Below are 21,696 nucleotides of genomic sequence, written 5' to 3'. Positions count from 1 at the left end.
GAGAGAGAACACCTCCATGATGATGGCCTGACAGCCGTACCCTTCTGAAGGATTCCTAGTCACCTCCATCTTGAGGTGACATCACAGACCCTACTTTATTCAGCAGCACACTCATCAACTCCATGAGGCTGCAGACCATTCAGAGCTTTGGGCCCTCTGATTGGGTCTCCACCTTGGGAACCTGTCCACCATCCATAATTGGATGGAGGACGTGGAGATGGCTTCTTAATGGACCACCTCGCAAAAAATTGTGACACCGTGTGGTCAGCTGACCCCTGCAGGGCCAGGAGCTGCTTTTAATCCCCATGGCAGAGAAAATTCAAATACGCTTAGATTTCGCCCACAGAGTACAAAAGCAAGGAAGCTGTGATTATATTTTATAAAACACTGGTTTGGGTTCAACTGAAATATTATGTTCAATTCTGGGCAACACACTTTAGGAAGGATGTGAATGAGGGACTTCAGTTATATGGCTGTCGGAAAATCTGGGGTTGTCCTCCTTAGAGAGGACAAAGTTGAGAGGAGATTTGATCAAAGTGCTGAAATCTTGAGGGGGTGTGAACTAGAATAGATAGGGCGAAATTGTTTCCATTGGCAGAAGGATCAAAAACCAGAGGACACTGATTTAAGTTGATTGACAAAAGAACCAACAGCAATCTGAGGAAGACCTTTTTTAAGCAGCAAGTGATTAGGATCTGGATTGCACTGACTGAGAGTCTGGTGGAGGCCAGATTCAATCATCGCCTTTGTAAGGGAATTGGATAAGTACCCAAAAAAGAAAAAAAATTGCAGGGCTAAGGGGAAAGGGTGGAGGGGTGAGAACATTTTTGGAGCATTAGCAAAGAACATGCAAGGTACTGGCAAGTTTTCCAGTTGCACTATGCACATTTGCAGAGAGATTGGAGGAGTATGTGTCAAGCACAAGTGGCATAATATTGACCTGTGGTGGTATTTCACCTATGAAAAGGGGTGGTCAATGCCATGCAGGAAGCCCATTAGCTTTAGCTGCACGGGCTGGTATCAGGCAAGGGCAGGGGGGCAACATTATTTGCGGGCCCCCTGGGCCCATCAGAGGCACACCCCCTCCCCAGGTCAGCCCCCACTTTAACCCTCCTCCCTCCTTCACCCAGCCTCTTGAACCCGGCCCCGCAACCCTCTCATTAGGGCAAGATTGAAGGCCTTGGCAAGACCCCAGACCCTGGACTTACCTGGGCTCTTTAACGTGGTGAGACTGCCCATAGTCCCAGCAGTGGCCACTGCTCCCAACGTTAAATTGTTGCAGGGCAGCCATCGGAGTAGTAGCGGACTCCCCCCACAACTGACATTTTAGCCAAATGGGTGGGGACCACGGCACCTTGTAAAATCCAGCCCATGGTCTCTGATTCTAAAAGTAATTAAACTCCAAAGTATCATCTAACCCCACATTTTTGCTATTCAACACCTGCTTTGCATCTTTCTGCTTTCCACACCTCCCCACAGCGAACTCATACCCTTGCAGCCCAAGCTGTGCTGAACCTTCATGCTGAATGGCAATTTATTCAACTACCTAATGGAAAATAACTCCTGTAGAATTCTTATGACATTGCACCTTTTGTCTCCATTATTAAAAAAGGAGCTGCACCGAAGAAAAACATGGCATCTCACTTTTATGAAGAGTGCCAGAGCTGAGAAATAGTCAATTTATCAGATAGGAAATGAAATAGCACCTTCCAAAATAGACTGAGAAACTAAAACTACTTATGTTGTAAATGCTTTAGATGCAAGGGAGCCTGTAGTTAAAAATGTCCGTTTCACTTCAGTAAATATATTGTCTTCAAACTCCCTATACTGCCAATGGATTCCTAACCAGTGTTGCCTGCATGGAAAGCAGAGTGTCTTCATTCCTGGCATGCCTCTGAAATAGTTTTTTAAAATATTCTACTGCAGGAGTCTCATCAGTATTCTGCCATAGCTCATCATCCCACTGATCTTAGAATTTGTACCTGGTTATTTGGATGCTCTTGACTGCTCCTTGAGAAACCATGTTAGGAGCAAGCGGTGTTGATGTGATAAATGGACAAGTGATTGGGGTGATGGGGAATAAAGTAGGAACAAGAGCCTGAAGTGTCACAATGAGAAAGTACCCCATGTTCAAGCATCATCCTTTCCTCCTGAAGATGGAAGTTGCAGTCCACTCAAAGGAACTCAAGATATTGGCCCATTTATTTGCAGCAGTAATGACAGCAAAATTCAGCATTCACTGTCACTCCTTCTCTGAAATTGACAGCAACTTCTGAAATCCACAAATTCAGAAGTTGCTTTCATTAATTCTATTCTGCTCTAGAGGGTGTACTGTTGAGGTCCCCCAGTAAGCGCAACCAATTAGAAATCATTGATCAGGTGAGAACTTCTCCTTTTACACTCTTGGAGTGTCCTTGTAAAAACCCGTGAAAAGATGCACCTTGTTGAATGAGGTGTAACTGGACTTTTAATGGCATACTAAGATCATAATTATAGCTAACTGGACTCACTGGCCCTGAAAGAGTAATTTTATATTTGTTGAATGTCAAATTTCTCTACTATGTGAAATATTTAAATAATATAGATTTTTAAAGTTTGTTTATGAAATTTTAGCTTCTATCTTAATCCCATGTGCATGTCCCAATCATTTATTTCACTATCTATAAAATTTAAAATTTTTAATTGAAAGGATTCAGTGACTTTTACTTCCTGGTTTGCTATCTGTTAAAATACTTTGCTATGATTAGTTACTGCTTGATATCACTGCTGCTGGTTGCCTGGAAATCCAATTGGCTTAACAACACATTCAAATTGCTATAGAGGAAAGAGAATTTTGCACCACAGAGCTCGTTAGTACTTTGTAGGCAGCTTCGGGGGTCAGTGGTGATCACTGTTGCTCATCTAACCTCAAAATTCAGTCCATCTTTCAGGTATTGAGACTTTTGGTGCTCACTCCTTAGCAATGGTCAAATCGTTTTAGATCTAAATTAACTATCTACATTATGCTCGCTTTACACCATATAGACATTGTGTGCATATCAATACATCCCGTGTACTGAATTTACCTTTATTTTGCACATTTGGATAGATATATGTGCATTTATTAGATATACTGCACATATCTATATTTTGTAGTAGTGATCTGTCAAAAGGCAGGTCCCCTGCTCATTTCTCCACATCTCATGATCTTGCGCTTCCCTCTTCAGTTGCTCATAGGAACCTCCCATTTTCAACTTCAATGAGCAATATAGCTAGGGAAAAGAATACACAAGATGGCTTCCCGTTGTCTTCCTTGTGTGTGCATAAAGGAAACACAAGTTCTCTTCCCAAAGAACCTTATGCCTGTTGTCTCTCGTGGTTCTAGCTCTTCCGCCATAACCACTGAAAATTCATTGGTTCCACTGTTAGCCATAGGTTGTCACCCTGAGCATGGGACTCTTAGCTGGGTCTGGGATGATTCCATAAAAGGGCAGGGATGGCCCCTTGAGGTCCCAAATGACCCTGCTGCCCTATATTTATTATTATATTTCCAAGTCACACACCAATCTGACTTTGGCATGAAAGAATGGCAATATATGTCCAAGGACAATAGTGAGTTGGAGGGGAACTTGGGGATGATGGTATTTCCATGCACCTACTGCCAATTCCAGGTGGCAGAGTTCATCTGCCCAGATGAGAGAAGAAATTAAGCATCTTGAGGAAGTTTGTTTGGATTACACTGAATGTAGCTGCTTCAGGTGTACTGCTAGAGCACCGCTGTTTGAAAATCCTTCAGTCTTTCACACAATCATAAGGCATCCCATATTTACTCTTGGAGCACCTTCCAGCTGCCAAAGAAAATCTTCCAGTGATATGATTCACTTTTCAGAAAACCTAGGCTAAAAAATGTTTCTACTAACAGCCACTTGCCTGCTGCATGCTCATTGACTCACTCGTTTTACTAGGCATGCTGAGCACTTGCATATCATTTCACCAATCCCTTTATGCTTACATGAAAAAGAAGCTCAAAACAAAAAGGACAACAGTTGGTGTAGACCCTCCCCCTCAATATGAAGCTCCGCCAACCTTAAGAAAATACAAATAATTGCCCTGAATGGGTGGAGCTAATTGGAGAGAATCATGCAGTTGACGTGTTGAATCTCAAAGCTAGTCTCCATCATTATAATGTTTTCATCTCTTAATTTTTCAGGTGCTTAGGACTGCGACATTGATCGTATATTAGGGTATGCTATTATGCAATAAAATGTGTTGTTGATTTTTTGCTCCTCATGTTTTCACACACAGCTCTGAGGGACCACCAACTGCAACTCCTGAGGGTGCCAACCCTACACCTTGCAGCACACAGTGGTGTTAATTCCACCTGTGACAAGCATCTTACAGGAGTATCTATTTCAAGGGATTCAGATTTGGACTTTGAGGTGGGAGTGTTAGGTGAAGCACAAAGATGAGAAAGGAGAATTAAGTGGGAATAGTTGCATAGCAACAGGAAAGAGATGCCTGGAGGGACAACTCAAGGTCACTTTCAGTTGGTAAATTTTGGGATTATTGGTATCTACGACCAACATACAGAAGAATGGTGCAAATTGTAATAGTTATTACAAGCGTTTCCACCAGCCATCTCTGTACAGTGATATCTGACTGCTTTACAGAATGATATTCCACCCTGGTGAGCGTGCCTCACCCAGAGGTATCTGCAGAGTCCCTCTTAATTTTTTTTTGTTCATTCATGGGATGTGGGCCTCACTGGCTAGGCCAGCATTTATGCCCACCCCTAATTGCCTTTGAGAAGGTGGTGTTGAGCTATCTTCTTGAACTGCTGCAGTCCATTAGGTTCAGTCTTGAGTTTCCATGGGAAATTTAGAAATGATCTTATAGCAACCTTGGGCTCCAATGTCAATGAACTCGGTCCTTTCTGGGTTCACCATGCTGGAACATGGGTAGACAGTACCTGACCATATTGCAGCAGTGGTTTGTTCTAATGCTGTGGGAGTGCCCAGCACTAGCTTAGCAGAAGCAGACACAGAATAGAAGGCTGCGTCTCCATGCAAGACTGAAGCAGAAAGTGAGTTGATAAAAACTAACATCAAATATGGTGTCAGCAGTCGAAGGACTATCTCGTGGCCCAACATAAGGAAGTACAGAGTGACCTCCATCCCAAGAAACACCTTGGTGAAACCCATCAGCCACTCGCCATACCCAGGAAGCAATGAGGGAAGGGGAGATTAATTAACAAGACATCAACCACTCTAGGATATTAAATTATTTGAATCGTGTTTTAATTTTAAAAGTCCAATTGCACTGTGCAGATTTTTATAACCAAAGATGAATGGATAAGCATGCATGTAACACTGGTTGAAATTTAATGCCCTCCTCTGAGGTGAGTTTGGTGCAGGGGGCAATTAATGCCCACTTAAAAGCCTTGCCAGCTGCTGCTGGTATTTACCCAGCAGCAGGCGGAGGAACTCGCCATGCGGAAAGCCCAAAGAGCAACCTCCCTCCTACTGTCACTCAACTGTGGCCTGGATCCCTCAGTGATCCTGGGCCTCAGGTGGGTGCATTACTGGCAGCAACCATTATCTCTCTGCTGGTGCTGCTGAGCAATGCACAGTTGTCAGCCTTTGGCCGCAGCCCTTGTGGGCCGGGATTTGCGACCCAGAGTCCTTGATCCCAGAGAAGGCTCAGTGTTGTCCTGTTAAGTGTTTGATTGTCACTTAATTCTGTGGGCCTTTCCGAAAGTAGGAGACACAGAGCTCTGGGCAGGGCCCCAATCATCTACTTTAGATTCTGCCCACCATCTCTGATACCAATGACATAAATCATGAAAAAAATATATTATTATAACAGGAATGATGTTGAATGATGAGATGAGCAAAAAGTGTATTTAAAATAAAAAATAATATTTTTGAATAAATGAAACAAACCTGAAGAGGATAAAACCCCTTGTCTGATGATTGCATCTAAGGAAGAGACAGCAGATATGTCACTACATATATCTTTTTTCTGATGAATTATTAAATATATCATCAGAGGTCTGATGGAAAACTAATGTAATTGCTATATTTAAGAAGGGGGACAGAACATGTTCAGGGAATTATAGACCAGTCAGCTTACCATCAATTCTAGGAAAAATAATGGAATCTCTAAGAAAGGAGAGAATAGAAGAATATCTAGAAACAAAAAATATAATAGTCAACATGGATTTGCTGACCAACCTTACTGAATTTTTTGAGGAGTTAACAGAGAGAGTAAACAATGGTAATGTAGTAGATGTAACTTATCTGGATTTTCAAAAGGTCCTCAATATGGTGATTAATGAATAAGGTCAGAAAATGCATAGTCAGGGGACAAGTGGCAGAATGGATTGCTAGCTGGCTTCAAGACAGAAAGCAGAGAGTGGAAGTAAAGAGGAGTTAATCAGAGTGGCAGAAGGTGAGAAGTGGTGTTCTACAAGGATTAGTGCTGGGACCACTGCTGTTCACAACTTACATGAATGATTTGGATCTTGTAGTCAAAAACTCTTCTAAATTTGCATATGACATAAATTTGCAGAGGATAGTCAGTACTGAGGACTGCAACAAATTGCAGGTGATATTTATAAACTGGGGAAATAATTGGAAAATGATGTTCAACATAAATAAATGTGAGGTATATTTTCATAGGAAGGAATAGGGAGGACACATTACTTCAAAGGTGCAAGTCTGGGTGGGGTAAAGGAACAAAGGGTTCTCAGAATACAAATACATCAAACACTAAAAGTTGCAACAAAGGATAGCAAGGCCATAAAAAAAGCAAATCAAGCATTTGGCTTTGTTTCTAGAGGGATAGAATTAAAAAGTAGGGAAGTTATCCTAAACCGCTATTGAACTTTGGTTTAACCACACTTGAGGGTATGGTGTGCACTTCTGGTTGCCATATTATAAAATGGATATGGAGGCCCTGGAGAGGATACAGTGAAGATGTATAAGGATGATACCAAGAATACATGGGTATACAAATCAGAAAAGCATAGAAATGCTAGATGTTTTTTCTCTTGGGGGAAAAAAAAGGCTGAGGGGTGACCTAATAGAGATTTTAAAATCATGAAAGGATTTGATAAAGTGGATACAGAGAGAAAGTTTCCTTGCACATAGAAGAGCATAACTAGAGGCCATCAATCTAAGATAGTCACCAAGAAACCCAATAGGGAATTCAGAAGTCACTTTTTCAACCAAAGAATGGTGGAATGTAGAACTCTGCATTTAAAGGGAAGCCAGACAAGTATATAAAGGAGAAAGGAATAGACAATTATAAGGATAGATCCAGATCCAGAGAGGAGGCTTGAGTGGAGCACAAACACTGACATGAACTAGTGGGCCAGATGGCCTGTTTCAATGCCACATACCCTATCTAATCCCATGTAGATATATAATACAACTCTACTCATTCCCAAAGACTTAAAAAAAAGTCTGCCAAATATGTTTTCACAAGGAAAATAGCCTGGGCATGCTGACCCCAAGCAATTATTCACACCTGCAAGTAATTATTGATTGTCTGAAAACCATTCACTTGGTCACTTGGAAGCCTTAGCATCACGGGTATATGATGAGCTGCAGACACTTGTAACCCAAAAACTGCTTGCTCAGTTACACTTGTACAGTAGCTTGGCCTAAATAGCCAAGTGGTTATGGTATTGGGTTTGTAACCCCAAGATCAAGAGTTCAAATCTCACAATGGCAAACTATGAAACAATGTAACTTCATCTGAAACAGATGGAAATGGGTTTGTACTCAAAAGAGTTACACTTGTACAGTGTTTTATAGGTGTTTTTTTTCTTTATGGGGTTACCCTCTTTTTTTTAAATGAGTTCAGCAAACTTTTCTCTTTAACAAATGGTGTGACTTGATGATGATGTGACTGACGCCAGAATATTTAACTGCAACAACATGATGCTGCCTGCACACAATGACATTGTGACAAAGATATTTATTGCTTTTCTGGTCATTTGATAAAGACAGTGTCACTTTACAAAGTTTTTCCATCTCAGGATCACACATAATGAATACGTATAAGAAAGTGGATGGTTGCCAGTGCCTGCACTATTTCCTGTACACTTTTGTGAAGTGCCTTAGGGCATTTTCTATGTTAAGGGTGTGACAAAAAGAAATTGGTGTTGTTGATTAGCTTAGTCATTCAGTGTCAAGTCTGGTATGATTATGTTGAACATTTCAATGGCCCAGTTTGATGCCCATCTCACCATAATATAGAAAGGTGCCTCACAGAGGCGTACAGGCACTGGCAACCCATGTAAGCCTGACCTTTCCCCCATTTGCAGCACTGAGACCATCTATACATTATCTACCCTTGCCTTCCTCAATCTTTCGACAGTGTTTGATATCATTGACCATACCATTTCCCTCCATTGCCTCTCTTCTAGTATGCACCTCTATGGATTGCCCTACCCTTGCTTCATTCTTACCTGTCCAAGGGCAGGAGACAGACCTGCAGTAATGACTTCTCATCTGTCCCTGAATATTGAGTTCCTCGATGAATTTTTGTTGGTCTCTCCTCTTTTCTGCATGAAGCCTCACAATGACTTCACCAACAGACATATTTAAGCTCTAAAACAAAAACAGAATTACCTGGAAAAACTCAGCAGGTCTGGCAGCATCAGTGGAGAAGAAAAGAGTTGACGTTTCGAGTCCTCATGACCCTTCAACAGAACTGGATTTCTTTTTGGTTTTGGATTTCCAGCATCCACAGTTTTTTGTTTTTATCTCTTTATTTAAGTTCTACACCACTTTCAGCAACCATATGATCCCATGTGAAGAAACATTTCCTCCAATTGAGCATTGGGAAGATCAATGTCATTATTTTCAAGCCCTATCATTAAAAACTAATCAGGGTGAAGCACACCAAGCAAAACATTGGCACCACAAACTCCACGTTCTAGCCATTACCATGACCACTTATGCCCATACCTCACTATGTCACTGAATAATTCAATGGATCCTGAAAATAGGACCCAATTGTTATGTTCGAGTAGTCTGTTCTCACTCGCTGCCAAATGTCATACTTGAGTAATAGCCACTGAGTCAAAGTATGGAATCATACCTCAGGAAGGAGAGGCAGAGAGAAAACTTGAGCTATGACAATGCTGAGTTGTAATTTGAATGCTTTTAATTCAATCAAAAACTTTTTGCTACTAACTAAGAAACTGGTCTTCAGTGATTTTCCCTAAGTGCTGTTTGAAGATTGTTCTTGTTACGGTATTATTAATGAATTGCGAGATTACAGGATTGGTCCCCACCTATGGGTTTTACTGAGTACCACTTTTGAACATACATTTAGAGGTGTGTTGATCTGCTACTCATTAAATGCTCCAAATCTTCAAATTGTTGCCAACAATATTTTCAATTTGCCTGGGTGAGTACAGTTCAAACAATGCTCAAGAAACTTGCCACATCAAGGACAAAGCAGCACAGTTGATTGCACTCCACCTTAAATATTCACTCCTTCCATCACTGGCATATCGTGGCAGCAGTGTGTACCATCTACAAAATGTACTGCAACAACTTGCCAAGGCTGCTTTGTCAGCACCTTCCAAACCTACAGTCTCTTCCACCTAGAAAAGCAAGGGCAGCAAGCACATGTGGAGATCATTACCTACAAGTTGCCCTCCAAGTCGTTTATCATCCTGACTTGGGAATATATTGCTGTTTCTTCACTGTTGCTGCAAACTACTCCTTCCCTAACAGCACTGTGGTTGTACCTACACCTTATGGGCTGTAGCAGTTCACCAGCTTCCCCAGGGGAATTAAGGGTGGAATATAAATGCTGGCCTTGCCAGTGACATTCACATCCTGTGAATGAATAAAAAAGAGCAAGAAGTCAAATTTCAGACTAGTTCAGGCAGCATAATATCTGCAAAGTTCCCAACATTCGAAGCATTCAGAGATAAGATTGTTTTTCTTTAGGAACACTTTATTTTCAAAGGGTTTTAAGAATTAAACATTACTTGCCCATTAAGCCCATGTGACCATATCGCAGAACCCATCAGGAGTGGATTCTGTGATTCTGCCTGTGGGTAATGAGAAGCCACCCTGTTCATATTGTGGCAGCAGTTTATACGGTAAGCTGAATCTAATGTAAAGCAATGAATATACACGTGATAGTTTGAATGGCAGGAACAAACCTGTGGAGCAGTGAGTTTAAAACTGCTTCTTTGACCTGTTTCAGTAGGTTGTTATACTGTTCACCCAAACATGATCTTCTGTTTCCACTGCCCCACCCTCATGCTCATATGTCACTTGCTGAACACATCCAGTCTCACTATGTAGCACTCTCCCATGGTATTTGTAAAGTGAATGGAATGCTCATTGCTTTACTGCGTGATCCTTGATTGTCAGTCAAACAACCTTTTTCTCCCACATTTCATTTATTTATAACTAATAAATGAACATATTCAAAGTAAATGAAAAAACAAGTTTATTGCCTCCATGAATTTTTGTCCTTGGATGCAGTAGTGCCCAGGAGATTTCTGAAGACTCCAGGACACTCCCTGAGGGTTGGTAATCCCAATGACAACACTGTTTCTGGACACATCCAAGCAAACCACACTATCTCTCTGGGAGCAGTAACAGCAGGATTGGGGAGCCAAGAGTTTCATCTCTGGTGGCAATTTCTGTATTCAGAAATACTAAAGCAGCACTTGATCTCTCCAAGTTGCCAGCAGAAGTCCAGTAAGGAAATTCAGGAAAACTCAGCCAGTTTGGTGCTAATTTCAGCATTGCGTTTCCCCACCACAAACCAGATGCTAGCTTAGCTGTCCCAGCCTTTGTGACCTACCTCATCGCAGGTTGGAAGTCACTCCCAGAACTTTTGCAACAAGAGAATATGCTGACAGTAATTTTGGGTCAGATGGAGGCATCAGCCTTGCTCAAGGGTGAGGTCTTGGCTCCTTATAGGGAGGGTGAACCTGAAGCATTGGGAGTGACGGAGATAGGAAGGATGGGCTCTCTATAGGTGGGCGTCATTTGCAGGTGCCTTTGCTCTAATATGAGTCAGATACACCCTGTTGTTAGAAAATTGACCCCTTTCCAATTTTATAACGAGAAAGCAAGATATCACTTCAATACTTTATACTGTTTTTAACACTTTAACTGTTTTTTAAAGAGAGTCTCACTTTTAAAAATCAAACAGTTACAAAAAATTATAACTATCTTTATTGTACTTTGGTTTTGTCCTGGCCATTTCCATTTCTTCCTTCCCTTTGAAATTTCCCTCCTTTCCTGCTGGAGTAAGATTCCACTAGTGCGAGCTATGCCATTGTATTCAAATCCATGTCTCATCTGACATCAATTCACATATTTTCTATCGGAAGGTCATATAGCAAATTGATTTTTACACACCGTGGCTCATTGTAATAATCAAACAGCGCCCGCCGCTATATAAAACTGGTATCACAAAGCAATGCATCACTGTACACATTAACTGAACTGCACTGATTCTGTGTGACTAGTCGTACAGGGCAGGATTTTTGAGTCGTCAGGCAGGTGTGATGGAAAACGGTCCGCCGCCCGCGATCAGCCCTCTACCGCAATTTCGCGCTGGCTGGCCAATTGACAGCCAGCCAGTGTGAAAGGCGTGCTGAGAAGCTCAGCGCTATTGGGTTGGGGTTGGAAGGAGGGTGAGCACTAAAGTCTGTGTATGCGCAGGGGAGCGCATAATGAAAGCTCCTTGAAGGCAGAGAGTTGCCTCAGGGAGCTGAAGAATAAAAAACTCTTAAATAAAGATGTGGAAAATGTGAATAAAAGTCCCCACGTAGGACTCACTCAGATGAACATAGACATAATAAAAATTCTGCTGAAACATTTTTATTTTAAAAAAATTAATGTCGGAAACTTCATCCCGCTTGTGGATGAGTTTTCCTCAAAAATGCAAAGGCCACCTGGCCGATTCACCCACCCACCAACAGTAACATTGGACAGTCAGCGAAAAGTAGCACTTAATTAATTGATTAATGGCCTTAATAGGCCTCTTAACTGTGGGGGGCCGTGCTGCCAACCCTTGTGCACGCCCAGCAATCGAAATATCGTGCGCTATTTCACGCCCGATCAGGTCGGGTGCGCACCCACCCATGGGGGTAAAATTCTGCCCATTATGTATGACACAAGTCCTGCTTTGAACATTGGGCACGGCACTTAGTGCTGGGAGGTTTTGCGCTTACTGAGGTAAGGGATGTGCTGCTGGGGGATGAAACTCTCCTCTACTGCAGACATAATGTTGAAATTGAGCAACCCCTGTCCCCAATAACATACCCTTACCTAAATCTCAAGGGCAGACTTGCCCTACCACAACAACAAGGTGCATTTGTTTGCATGTGGCCACCACAGGATTGTACATGTCATTGAAGATCTCTTATAGTCAAAAAATGTAGCATAGTAATCATGTAATTACTTAGCATCTTCTCACCTGAAGGCAGTTCACGCTACGAATGACTTTTGAAGTTCAGCATACTGCGTTGTTTGAGTTAATGCCTTTTATAGGTGTGGACTGTTTTGGTGATATCATGGGTGTGTAAGTAATATAATAAATTTATCATAATGTATAATAACAGAGGACTGAGCCTTTCATCAGTGATATTTATTTATGTAGTGTATCTAGAACCTGCCCATAGTAACAGGCTGGAATAATGCCAGTCCACAGTGTACCAACTCCAAAGGCAAAGTGTGGGATACTGAGTGGCAGGGAGTGGGAACATTTTGAGTTCTGACATGTGCATTGTTACTGACAAGCTCATCAAAAAGTTTAGTGATTAATCCCTTCGCATCTTAAGGCACAGAAGCAAGGGAGAAACACTGAGGCCATGAATGTCGATAACCCCAAAAAATGGTGGTGCAGGGGGGTGGAGGTCGTGATGTGTGATTAACCCGTGTCCATCACTTCTGATGCAGGCGGTTCAGCCTGCTAATTCAAATGATTGTAATGTGCAGCCAGTATTAAGTGCACTGTGGAGCGGCTGCGGCCCTGAGTGGGGGAGACAAAATCATTCAGCCTGTAGAACTTAAAGCTGTCTGCACCTCTTAAGGTGCATTTTGACTAGTGCAGATGCTGGAAATCATTCTAAAAATGACATTGACCTGGAAAAGGCACAAAAATGGCACAAGAGGGCAGAGAGCAGACTCTCAGATTTTCCAATACTGCACTGGAGGCCTTGGTACAGGAGGTGGAGAGGAGTCACAATGTCATTTATTCATAGCAGGCTTTGCAGACAGACTTGGTGAATATAGTGGAATCAGATAACCATGGCAGTCCATGCCAGAAATCTAGCCTGAGAACTTGGATACAGTGCTGCAAGACATTCAACAGCCTCACAAGAATAGTCAAGTTCAGTGAATGGATCGTTAAAATGTTAGCCACCATCAGGTTTGTAGTGGTGGCTCAAATACAGATATTACAGCAGGTTGCTGCAAAATGAAGACAACATGAAAGTAACCAGAATACTGGACATTGACCTGCATGATATGCTGCATATGGTCACACACCAACTGCACATTGAGAGAGTGGAATTGTTTTTTTGTTGTGGTACATCTCAGAGTTGACAAGCCGCACCCGTGAGGATTTATGCATACATTCACTATGAGGAAGCCTGCAATCCATGAAAAGCTGTGTACTTGCTCCATCTGCTTCTCTCTGGCAAGAGAGAATGAAATGTATTCAGCTTTCTTAACATACATAGCCTCAGTAACTTCCCTTTAAGCAACAGTGGATGGCAAACTGAAAATTGTTGCAAATATCACCTGCTTCAACCAGACAGATGTGTAAAAGTTCATGACTTCCACAGCCACTAGCAATGCTATCCTTACCCTGCTCTGAGGCTGCAGTTGTAGCTGCAGCAAGTGGCAGATTTCGGTGAAAGTGGAATGAAATGGAAAGGCCTGATACGCTGATCCTTGCAGAGGTTCAGCTAGGAAAATTGCTTCCTGAACACCCTAAGCACACACGGCCTCCCTCCTCCAGCACAGAAGAAGGCCTTTTGCCCATCGTGTCTGTGCTGGCTCTCTGTAGGCCTGCACATTCTTCCTTTTCAGACAATAGTCCAATACTCTTCTGATTGAACCTGCCTCCATCACATTCTCAGGCACTGCATTCCAGATCCCAACTACTCACTGTGCGAAAACATTTTTCTTCATGCCTCCATTGCTTCTTTTGCCAGTCACCTTAAACCTGTGCCCTTGTACTTTCAATCCTTCCACTAATGCGAACAATTTTTCCCTATCTACTCTGTCCAGGCTCCTTGTGATTTTTTATACCTCCTATCAGATCTCCTCTCAACCTTCTGTTCGCCAAAGAAAACAGTCCCAATCTCTTCAATTTATTTACAAAGTTCCTCATCCCTGGAATGACTTTCATGAATCTTTTCTGCACTCGCTCCTATGCCTTCATATGTTTCTTAAAATGTGATGCCCAGAACTAGACACAATTCTCATTTTAAGACTTTTACTGTAACAAACAAACTAAAATCAATTTGGACCAAACATTACTTAGTTGGCAACCAGTAAACTAAACTACAGAAAGAGCATTTCCTCCATTAACTAATTAGCACAACCAAAAACCCCATACCACATTTACACTTCACACTTTACGCCACACTCTCAGCGGATAGATAGCTTTCCGAGAAAGTCCCAAGTACCTCTAGGTGATTCAACAGATTGTCTTCCCCATGCCCCACCAGGAAGAGTCTTCCAATTTCCTTCTAATATTCCTTTCACTCAATCCTCCTGAGTATAAATGAATTGTTTCCACAGCAAGGCACTCTCTGCTGACTCCTGAGTCTTTAAATCACTACAGGTCTCATCTCTTCCAAAAGGGAATCTGTCCTCACTAGCATTGTGCTAGGTGATTAACACAAAAACAGTCTCTTCCACTGTTTGACACAGCAGCCACTGTTTTTCGTCTTCCCTTCCAGATCTCTCTGACTGGGACTGCATGTCTGTGTATGACATGTCCAGCTGCCTTCTTTTGTGTCAAGGTGTGAAAACTAGCACTTGAGTTTCCTAAGAGTTTATTTATTTCTGTCCCCATGGCAACAAGATCACATGGGCCTATCTCTAGGCAGATTTCAGCATGATTACCATCGTCCATTCCAGGACATTCTGCCTTACTTTAAATTAAAAGAGACAATTTAAAACATAACCGCCTTAGATAGCCTCACCTTGATAACACCCTTTACACTTAAGCAACTTTAAGCAACACTGGAAACCAGCAAGCTCTCCTACATTTGCAGCAAGAGCCAGTAGAAATCAATCAGCAACTAACCTGGAAATAGTTGATAATGCCTTTAAATACACTGGCCCGTTGACCCTTCCTGCTGCTGAATACATGCGCAGCTGTGTGTGTTTAAAAGATGGCATCAGCTGGGGCATTGAGCTCTAAAATGACACTGCTAGCGCTAAATCAGCATTACACTCCCTATGCACATACTGATGCAGTCACCACAAAATGGCATCCACCATGGCTACTAACACGGAGGCCATTTTGGAAGCAAAATGGCATTTATAGCACCATAAAACTGAATGCTACAGAGTTGAACTTCACAGCCTAACTTTTAAGAATGGGCTTTTTGGGGAAGAAAGTTAACTCACTGCCACCTGTTACGTGCCTGAAAAACAGGTTGAAAATTTGGGAAAGGGTCAATACCTTAATTGGTGGAAGGATGGCACCTCAGCCACCTAATTGGTGCTATATTCAGGTGAGCCTGTAAATGGACAAACAAGACACTCATTTGAAACTGGTACAAGACTTCTTTACTATATAAATTTGAGTGTTACATTATTTGTAGGACCCCAGTGCAAAGTTCAGGTACAAATGGGTGAACCTTGTTTCAAGGGACTGCTAGTGGACACTCAAACAAGGTTATCAAAAGATCAGGAGTGCTCCTTTCAAATCCATAAAAATACTCAAGTCGCTGCCAGCCCAAGCTTGCTTCCCTCCACTTGCACCACCCCCCACCCCCACCATCATCCCTGGACCTACCTTTTGACAACTCGGTGTCAGAGCTGTTCATAACTCATAAGGTCATAGGAACATAGGAGCAGGAGTAGGCCATTCAGACCATTGAGCCCGCTCTGCCATTCAATACGATCATGGTTGATCATCCACTTCAATGCCTTTTTCCCACGCTACCCCCCATATCACTTTATGTCATTGGTATTTGGAAATCTGTCAATCTCTGCTTTAAACATGCTCAATGACTAAGCTTCCACAGCCCTCTGGGGTAGAGAATTCCAAAAATTCACAGCCCCCTGAGTACAAAATGTTCTCCTCATCTCGGTCCTAAGTTGCTTCCCCCTTAGTTTGAAATTGCGTCCCCTGGTCCTAGGCTCCCCAACCAGGGGAAACATCTTACCTGCATATACCCTGTCAATTCCTTTAAGTATTTTGTAGGTTTCAATGAGATCACCTCTCATTCTCCCAAATGCTAGAGAATACAGGCACAGTTTCCCCAATCCCTCTTCATAGGACAGTCCTGCCATCCTTGGAAAAGTCTGATGAACCTTTGTTGCACTCCCTCTGTGGAAATATTATCCTTCTGAGGGTGAGCTGACCAAAACTGCACACACTACTCTAGGTGTGGTGTAACCAAGCTTCTATACAACTGAAGCAAAACTTCACGACTCCTGTACTCAAATCCTCTTGTGATAAAGGCTAACATTCCATTAGCCTTCCTAATTGCCTGCCTGCACCTGAATGTTAGCTTTCAGTGACTTATTTACGAGGATACCCAGGTCTCTTCGTACATCTACACTTTCTAATCTCTCACCATCTGTGCATCTGTTCCTCCTACCAAGGTGGATAACCTCATATTTTTCCACATTATATTCCATCTGCCATATTCTTGCCCATTCACCAAGTCTGTGCAAATTCTCTTGAAACCACTTTGCATCTTCCTCACACACACCTAGCTTTGTGTCATTTGCAAAAAGAAATGTCTCAAAGCACTTGACAACTAGATGCAAGGAGAATGGGCAGCAAAGGAAGAGAGGGATGAGGAAGGATAACTAAAAGCATAGTCAGAGAAGTGATTCGTGAGGAAGTTCTCCATGTTTAAGAGAAAGATGAAGAAGCAAAGAGGTTTTTGGGATGGACCTCTAAGGATTAGGGTCAAGGTGCCTAAAGACTGTTCCAGCAATGATGGAGTAAAAAGAGGAGGATAGACTGAAGGTCAGAGTCGAAGGAATTGGAGCATTTAAGAATGAATACAGGGCTGGAGGAGATTGCAAATACATGGTTAGTGTAGTAATTGAAGTATAGTCTTTCCTACTGCCTATCAGGGATCACATGAAAAATTCAAAGACTGTGAATTAAATGCATTGTGGAACAAGGAGGCATTATTGACCAGCAAGGATGTAGGTGAGGTGAGAACAGGCCTTTTGCAGGAATAAGTATATGATATTAATGGCAGGTGAGGATGGGAAGCCATCCAGGAGAATATTAGGCTTGTTGAATCTGGAGCTGGTAAAAGCAGCAGTGGGCTGAGGTAAGCATGGAGGTAGACAATGTTGCCAAGCTGGAAGGAAGCAGTCTTGGCGATGGATAGGGTGTGGAGTTTAAAGCTTAGCTCAGGATTGAATAGGCTACCTAAATGGATTATGTACTCCAGTTTTTAGTGGAACTTGGAGCTATCGCTTTCTGATTCAGAGACAAGAGTGTAGCTGACTGAGGCAAGCTGGCTGTTGAACAATAAACAACAAGTTGAGGTGTGTGATTGGAACAATTATTGTGGTATCTCACAGTTAATAATCTCAGGGAAGATTCTCCCAACCATTGCAGTCAAGAACCTACCCATGAAGCAATCTGGTGTTGAGTAAATGCGGCACAACAGAAATATTCTTTGTTGCAAAACAAATACAGAAGAGGGCAAAACTTGGGTCTGTTTTTATCAGTCTAGCCAAGGTATTTGACAGTATTGAACTTGCTCTGTTTATGATAGTTGCTGGCAGAGTTCTGTTGTCTATATAAAAACAATAACATTGTTTAACAATTGGATGTTTGTCACAGAACTTTCTAATAATAAGCTGGATATTCAATCATCACAGTGAACACTCAAGAAAATATCCAGCTTCTTCAATGATATAAGGAGTTAAATTAACTGTCAATACTTGGTGATGGGGTTGGCAGGGGTGGGGGTGATGTTTGGGGAGTTATGATCCTCATCTTCAGGTGAAAGAATGGAGCAGAGGTAATGGTACTACTTTACTTTCACACCTATGTCTGCCAAAGTTAATTACATTTCCAATTACAATCGTCTTAATATATCAAGCAACTTCTTTTCTGCAAATTTGTCATTTAAATTGGGGATTGTTTTGATGAATTGAACAATTAGATTTACCTCTCCAATTGCATCTTTTGAGATATTTTGGGGACTTTGCACCCACTGCTGGTGAATTAGAAAACAGCAGGAAGATGGCATTTTCTGGGATTGCATAGCTCAGTTTAAGTGCCTTTAAAAGGTACAGTTTTTTATTACAGATAGGAGGAACAGCTAGAACAAAAGTACTTCACCTACATCAGAATTACACAATAAGCAACAGATGCAATGATGTTTACATGACACAGTAACAGCATTTAGAAGAATTACAACAATACATATCAGTGAGAAACACTTAAAGCACTTTTCCTTTTTCCGTCTTGAAGAATTTGCTTTTCTCTTATTCTTGCTGTACTACAATTCCATGAGCACTAGCCATTCTTCAGTATCTTTCTGGGGACAAATGTTCATGGATGAGCCTGGATACTTAAGGGTGAATTTTAACGTGGGGCAGTAGCAAAGTTTGCACCAGTTTCCTCTGTGCCATTTGTCCTGGGGCTTTCTGATGTTCAGCCCAGGCGATTGCATGAAGCAGGTGGGAGCCTCATTATTATGTGTAAATCAGGGTTCTGTATAATACATAGGAGTACGTGACAACTGGATGGTGAAGGGGGGCATTTTAATCCCATCAAAAGGTGGGTCTGACATATTAAAAACATTTAAAATCTCAAACTTGGACCCAATGAGCCACACCTCCAGTTTTAACAGAGGCGAGATGAATGGTGGACAAGCAACCCACTCCCAGGAGGTGAGTTGGACGCTTAATATTTCAATGTCTCAGATTTTATCTCTTTTCCAGGTTTAACTCTGGCTGGCTGTGTTTCTGAGCTCTGGGATAGCTGACAGCTAAAGAGAGGTGAGGATTGTTGCATGGGAGACCTAAGTGCCTTTCCAGTACCACTTGTGGGACAGAAGAGCTTAACTGCTTCCTCCCAGCTTCCTAACTTAACCTGCTTCCCTCCCCTCAATCAGACCCTCCCTTGTGATTGGACTCCCTGCCCCCGTGATCAATCATTTGGAGCGTGAATCCTAATGGTGGCATGGTAATGAAGCCCTGTCCTCAACGGGATTGGGTAATCAATCTGCACACTCTACCCACTGGCTGCCTGTGGGTTATAATCTACCCATTAGTCATTTGATCCCAGGCAGAATCAACAGCGGAGCTAGAACCTCACCTCACCAGGTGGCCAACCATGTGCACCTCCAACAAGGAAGGAGGGAAGGAGAGGTGTTAGATGGTGATCAGTAGAAAAAAAATCCACTTGATTTTCCCCCTTCATTACCTCAGGGATGCTGAGGTCAATTGTAGTATTGACCTAAGTTCAACTGAGTACAGGTCAGCGGTCAAACCTGGGACTTTTAGTATATTCTGGCTTAACCTGCTAAGGCATTGGTGGAGCTAACAAGCATATGACAATAAAAGTAAAGAAAAATTTGCATTGACAAAACACCTTTCAAAACCTCAGGACATCTCAAGGCACTTCATAGCCAGGGAAGTACTTTTGAAGTGTAGTCACTGCTATAGTGTAGGGAACACAGCAGCCAATTTGTGCACAGTGGCAATTTGATAATGACCAGGACACTGGGGTCTTTTAGGCCCACATGAGAGGGTTTCCTTTTAAAGTCCAAAGATGGTACCACCAACAGTGTTGCACTCCCTTAGTGATGAAATTTAGTGTCAGCCTTGATTTTTGTGCTCACACCGTGGAGAAGAACTTGAGCCCACAACCTGGTGACCCAGATTTGAAAGTGTTTCCCGCTGAACAACAGCAAAAAGACATCATTATTCTGGTCAATTCACTGCTGGGTTTGTAAACTATATGTGCGCAATAACATACTGTAATATATCTGTAAAAAGTGTCTTGTAAAATAATGAAATGTTGCCTGAAGAACTGCCTTGCGATCTTCAAAGCTGAAAGTATTGGATCTGTTGCATCTTTCCCAGTTGTTTTGGAAATTGATCTTTGGAACAATCCCAGGATCCTTCCCAAAAGGACCCCCTTTACAAAAAACAAAAAACAAAAACACAAGGTTCAGATAATACTTTGATTGATTTTCTTGCCCAACTCACTCCCCCGTGACAAAAACAGAATTACCTGGAAAAACTCAGCAGGTCTGGCAGCATCGGTGGAGAAGAAAAGAGTTGATGTTTCGAGTCCTCATGACCCTTCAACAGAACTTCGAAGGGTCATGAGGACTCGAAACGTCAACTCTTTTCTTCTCCACCGATGCTGCCAGACCTGCTGAGTTTTTCCAGGTAATTCTGTTTTTGTTTTGGATTTCCAGCATCCGCAGTTTTTTTGTTTTTATCACTCCCCCGTGATCCTCCTTTCCTCTTCCCAACTACCTATGGTCACTAGCCAGACAAAACACACTTGAAGTACATTCAACCTGATGTATCTGTATTTCCAAATTCAGACCAACTGAATGGGCCCAACATTTCTCTAGTGCAGACCTGCCGCTTGGCAGATGTCTGCTCTCAAAATAAGGGTTGGATACCTAACCACTGCTGCAGGCCTGACTAGCCTGTAGTAAACAGTTGCCAGCTGCAGGGCCTTTGGACTTGTCCAAAAATAGCAACCACAAGGCCTCCAGTCCCAAAGATCTTCCTTTGACCAGGCCCCCTGTTCTTGCTTCCTGCTCCTTCTCAAATCCTCTGACCTAAACAGATCTGGGCCTAACGCCTACTGCTTCTGCACACCCTTTCAAATGGGTTCAGGCAGCCTGGTGTTGGAGGATGAAAATGAAGCAGGTGATGATGTTATGTGACTCCCGCCTCAGCCCCACAAAATTAGAATGTTTGTACCTGTCCCAGATGCAAGCACTCTGTAGCCCCTAGAGGAAAGTCCCAGAGCAACATGAAGCTTTCGGAGACCTGTATCATACAAAACCTGACCCCTTTTTCTCTGCTTTATATCTGGGAATTGAGTGTTCCCTGGGCACAAATCAGAGGTGAGTCAGCAAGCATGAAATTTTGGGAACACTGGCCAATTGGGTGTGATTGGCACTAACTGAAATTGTGACCACAGACAAGGTGTTGCATAATTATTCTGCTTCCAAAGCCAGAATATTGATGCAGCCTGCTTTGCAAAGCCAAAGTGATGAATGCAGGTCTCTTCAGGCATGTCCAAGTATGTGTGCCTGTGTCTGAGTGCTTGATTCTTGGGTGATGCCAAATAGGTTCCAGATACTGGCGAGAACTGTACCTGGCTTTCTTCCCACAACCTGAACTCTTCATTCCCCTTCAGGTCAGTGACAGCCCAAGGCAAGCCTGATGGGATATTCATGCTGAGCATGTCAGGAGTGGGCAACTATATGAAGCTACAGGTCTGTAAAAAAGAAGGCCT

At 42.5% G+C, this 21,696-nt stretch overlaps 1 protein-coding gene across 1 annotated transcript in view; it reads right to left on the bottom strand.

Annotated features, from left to right (window-relative positions):
• Positions 1 to 8,647, bottom strand: part of LOC121283608 (plakophilin-3-like) — a 70,128-nt gene extending 61,481 nt beyond the window's left edge. The window contains exon 1 of the mRNA XM_041198373.1: positions 8,604 to 8,647. The gene's annotated coding sequence lies outside the window, so the exon portion shown is untranslated. The remainder of the gene's footprint in view (positions 1 to 8,603) is intronic.
• Positions 8,648 to 21,696: the final 13,049 nt, after the last annotated feature.

The sequence above is a fragment of the Carcharodon carcharias genome, chromosome 10, assembly GCF_017639515.1.
Source record: "Carcharodon carcharias isolate sCarCar2 chromosome 10, sCarCar2.pri, whole genome shotgun sequence".
Classification (NCBI taxonomy): domain Eukaryota; kingdom Metazoa; phylum Chordata; class Chondrichthyes; order Lamniformes; family Lamnidae; genus Carcharodon; species Carcharodon carcharias.
The sequence above is the reverse complement of the archived record's forward strand: the minus strand, read 5'-3'. Positions and strand labels throughout refer to the sequence as shown.